General features: G+C 43.8%; 1 protein-coding gene across 1 annotated transcript in view; it reads right to left on the bottom strand.

The window, feature by feature from the left end:
• The window catches only part of LOC122247802 (uncharacterized), a 100,891-nt gene that overhangs the window by 51,734 nt on the left and 44,157 nt on the right, over positions 1-5,000 (bottom strand). The window lies entirely within an intron of this gene.

The raw sequence follows: 5,000 nt of genomic DNA on the forward strand, positions 1-5,000 counted from the left end.
ACAAACAAACATACATCCTCATACCCAAAACGCACCCACAGACGCTCACGCCAAGACCCATCCGTGACAACGTAACACAACATCGTTCTGCCCATTAGGATACTATCGACGGAAATAACAAAGTCCGACTAATTAAACCATATCGGTTACCATCGGGTCGAGACTTTAACGTTAACCTCAGCGAATACGATCCAACCTCTGCTCTTGGCCAAGTTGCTTCGCCCGGGAACCTGGGGAAAGCTGCCAGCGGGTCTCGACCTGAAAACACATTGTACTTGACCAAGCTGGGGGAACATGCGAGGCAAAGCCGTGTGTTGCAGTGTTAAGCACGGGTTCTTGCACTAAAGCGGTGAGGGTGGAGGGGAGAGGGATATATATATACAGGGGATGAAGACACGGAAAAAGGATGAGACAGGGAAGGGAAGGAGGGAGAGGGACAAGGAGAGAGAGAGGCTGGGGAGGAGGGATGGAGGGAGGGAGAGAGAGAGAGAGAGAGGCTGGGGAGGAGGGATGGAGAGAGAGAGAGAGAGAGAGAGAGAGAGAAATATTTACAAATACTCAGAGGAAAATAATCTATTCATCCCTCGAATCACATACAAAGGAACCCCAAGAAAACACACAACCGCAGCACAGGAAATTAAAACGCGAGAAATCTTGGTACGAGAAATTTAGAATTCATGCGTTTCATAAAACTTTAAAAAGTGGCGACAGATTCACTATTAATATTTCTATCGGATGCTGCAAGGGCGATGCAACCAAGAGGTGATAAAACTCCATGATTAAGGAGGGGATTTTCGGCTTTCCTTGCTTTGTACATTTTGTTTTTCGTGAATTCTGGTCATGCGGGTTTTGTGTTTGTGTTTTTGTTGTTTGTTTGTCCATGGCGTCGGTGGGGACGTAGTGTAGCATCGGTGAGTCGTAAAAGTGACATGATGTAAAGGAAAAGGAAGAGTGATGGAGATATAGGGATGGTTGTGGTGATGCTGAAGAAAACGAAAGAAAAGAAAAGAGAACGAGAAAAGAAGAAGGAGAAGAAAGAGAACAGTCAAAGCTAATGAGGCAAGCAGGAAAAGAAGACGTGAGAGCACAAAGGCCGGGTCACGCGGGATGAGTGAGATGGAAGGGTGGAGTCAGCCCTTAAAGAGAGGAAGAGATCAGTGCCACGAGAAGCTCCTTAATCAGTGCCAGGCAGAGGGAGGCGACCTTTGATCCGGCAGTCACGGCGTCCGGCTCGGGAGGGGCTGGCGACGAGCAGAGAATTTCGCTCCGTCGAGAAGCTGCTTAATGGCTGCCGTCTCTCGCTCTTTTCTTATCACTATTCTTTTCTTTTTTCAATCTCCTTTCTCTTCCGTCTTTCCTCATTAACTTCGTCTTCACTTCTGTCCGTTTCTTCACTATTTTCCCCCTTTCTCTTTCGTTCTTTCCCCTCACCCGTTTCTCTATCTTCTTCCTTTTCCTTCTTCTCCCTTACCCCTCTTCTTTCCCTTCCTATCCCTCCCCTCCTTTTCCTCCTTCCTCTCCCTTCTCTCCCCCTCCTTTCCTCTCCACCCCCTCCTCCTCCCTCCTCTCTTCCTCCCCTCTCCCTCCCACCTTTTTTCGTCCAACTCAAAGGACTCTCCCTTCCTTTGAAATCCCATAAGCCTTTAGTGTCACCTTCTTTACGCACTACTGTCTGAAACTCTTAATTACATCAACAGGTAATTAAGAGTAATCCGGTCTCTGTATACGATCATTTTGTTTTTTTATTGTGTTTTGGAGCGAAGAATGAAAAGGATAATTTTAACAGCAACGAAATATCCATGAGGGTGATGATAATGGCAGTAGTCATAATGATGAAATAATATGTACCATGACGAGTGTGGATACTACACCATGCCAGACAAAAATAAAGTGATGATATAGATAGAAAAATAGGTATATGTACCCTTTTAATAAAAATAAACTCAAACATTCAGTTCATCTCTCACGGCCAATCCTACTTCAGTCGATCGAACACGCTCTTCCAATCACCTCGACTCTCTTAGACAAACAAATTAGGTCATTTGAATTCTCTTTCCCTTTCCTAGAATTCTGACCATAATTTGATTTACAATGTAGAAATTTTTTTTTGTGGTTAAGAGTATTGTAATATATAATTTCTGTATGGGTATCATCATTGATTTTTTTTTCTTCTAAATTTGACTCGATCTATTCCCCCATCTATCCCTTTGGAGAAAGAGGGCCACGAACCGGAAGTCATTTCGACAAGAATAAACAGATCCATTTTATCGAATCTTTTCCCTTCCCCGGACTGGTTTTATTCCTTATGCTCCGATGCTCCTCGCTTGAGAGATAAAACCCATCGGATGATGGAACTCTTCCGTCTCGCTGAATATGCTTTTTTTTCGTCTTTCGCTCTCGGAATCTTGCAAAACTGGATTTTTTCCTGCAGCGAAAAAAAACTCTTGTTTTATCCCTTTTATTTGAAGTGAGTGTGGGATCTGTGCATTTTTATTTATTTTTTTTTTTCTGTCCCCGTCTTGTGTTTCTCTCTCAACATATCAATATGTATTAGAGCCTCAATTATCTTTATGAAGTGGCAAAAGATATTTGTAACATCTTTATGTTCTATATTCTCCTTTTAGCAAACTTGTATTCGTTTTATTCAGCTATTCATGGTTCGCACACCTTTTACTCTCCTGCACATCTGTTCGCTTGCCTGGCTGAAGAATCCCAAAATATGACTTTTTTTTTTCTTTTTTTTTGGGGGGGGTCTCAATACATGTGTTTAGGGAATCCTAGTCAAATGTTTAGTCATTTTAGGTTGCATTTCACTTTTTTTTATTGTTATCGACTTTAGGAGGAAATGTACAAAGGTCTTTCGAATTGATTATGTTTGCAGATATGTGCATGTGCGTTTGCACGTGTGCGTGTGGGTCTGTGTGTGTGTATGTGTGTATGTATGTGTGCGTACAGGAATGTATGCAAGTGTGTTTCTCTCACCCTATATCCCCGCCTTTAGTCTGAATTATGCAGCATCTCCATCACTAAAATAGTGAATACATTTTCCTTTATCAGCCGTTCCCTCCTCTCCTCCCTTCGGTCTTGGCCATAAATTTCAAGGCGTTAATTCTCGTATCTTTTGGACAAAATTTTCTGACCAAACATAACCACATTTACTCCCCGTCGCCACAAAAATTCTTCATGTGATAAAGGACTTAAAAAGAAAAGAGGGAGGGAGAGAGGGAGAGAGAAAAAGAGAGGGAGAGAGAGAAAAAGAGAGGGAGGGAGAGAGAGAGAAAGAGAAAGAGAAAGAGATATGAGAGAGAGTGAGACAGGCAGACAGACAAAGAGAGAGAAAGAGATAGGAGAGAGATGAGAAAGGGATTGAAAGAGAGAGAGAGAGAATGAGAGAGAGAGAGAGAGAGAGAGAGAGAGAGAGAGAGAGAGAGAGAGAGAGAGAGAGAGAGAGAGAGAGAGAGAGAGAGAGAGAGAGGCAGACAGACAAAGAGAGAGAGAGAGTGAGAGTGAGAGGCAGACAGACAAAGATATATATACATATATACATATGTATATCTATATCTATATATATATATAGAGAGAGAGATAGAGAGAGAGATATATATATAGAGATAGAGAGAGAAAGGAGAGAGAGAGAGAGAGAGAGAGAGAAAGAAGAGAGAAGAGAGAGAGAGAGGAGAGAGAGAGAGAGAGAAAGAGAGAGAGAGAGAGAGAGAGAGAGAGAGAGAGAGAGAGAGAGAGAGAGAGAGAGAGAGTGAGAGTGAGAGGCAGACAGACAAATAGAGAGAGAGAGAGAAAGAGAGAGAGAGAGGAGAGAGAGAGAGAGAGAGAGAGAGAGAGAGAGAGAGAGAGAGAGAGATGAGAGAGAGAGAGAGAAAGAGAGAGAGAGACAGAGTGAGAGGCAGACAAACAAAGAGAGAGACAGAGAGAGAAAGAGAGAGAGAGAGAGAGAGAGAGAGAGAGAGAGAAAGAAAAAGAGAAAGAAAGAGAGACATAGAGAGAGAGAGAGGTAGACATAAAAAGAGAGAGGAGAGAGAGAGGAATAGAGAGAGAGAGAGAGAGAGAGAGAGAGAGAGAGAGATGAATATATATATATATATATATAGAGAGAGAGAGGCAGACAGGCAAAGAGAGAGAAAGGGAGAGAGAGGCAGACAGAGAAAGAGAGAGAAATAGATAGATTGATAGATAGAGAGAGAGAGAGAGAGAGAGAGAGAGAGAGAGAGAGAGGCAGACAGACAAAGAAAGAGAGAGAGAAAAACAGAGACACAGAGAGAGAGAGAGAGAGAGACAGAGACAGAGACAGAGAGAGAAAGAGAGAGAGAGATCAAGAAAGAAAAGCAAGAAGAGAGAGAAAGAAAGGTAAAGGTGCAAGGTGCTATGCCTCGAAGACCATAAGATATTTAGGCTCGTATTCAAGTTGCGTTCCTACAGTGGTTCATCTAAAGCGGCCACGAGCCTAAAGGGTTTTCTCCTCATCAGCCTTCGTAATAAGCTCTCTTGAAGTTCCCTCACCGCTTGATGTTCCTTTGTTTCCTTCTTTCCTCATCCTATCGTCTTTCGTCTTTATCTTGTTATCTGGGTTTTTTTATTTTTGCTTCTTCTTTCTTCTGTTTATTTAATTTTTCATCGTCATCTTTCCTATTTCGGTCTGTCCGTCGAACTTCTTTAATTCTTCTTATGCATTTTCTTTCCTACTCCTCCTCCCTCTCATCCTCTTCCTCCTCCCTCTCATCCTCCCCTCCCTCTCATCCTCCATCTCCTCCTCATCCTCTCCTTCCTCCTCATCCTCCCTCTCTCCTCTCCCCTCCCTCTCCCCCTCCTCCCCTCCATCTCCTCCTTCCCTCTCCTCCACCCCTCCTCTTCCTCCTCCTCCCCCCTCCTCCTCCTCCCTTCTCCCTCCACCTCCAGCTCCCCCCCCTCCTCCTCCTCCTCCCCACCTCCCTCATCTCCTCCCCCTCTCCTCCTCCTCCTCTCTCTCTCCTCCTCCTCCTCCTCCT

Source organism: Penaeus japonicus, unplaced genomic scaffold (assembly GCF_977035675.1).
Source record: "Penaeus japonicus unplaced genomic scaffold, GWHDUDI00000001_assembly GWHDUDI00000003, whole genome shotgun sequence".
NCBI classification, from domain to species: Eukaryota; Metazoa; Arthropoda; class Malacostraca; order Decapoda; family Penaeidae; genus Penaeus; species Penaeus japonicus.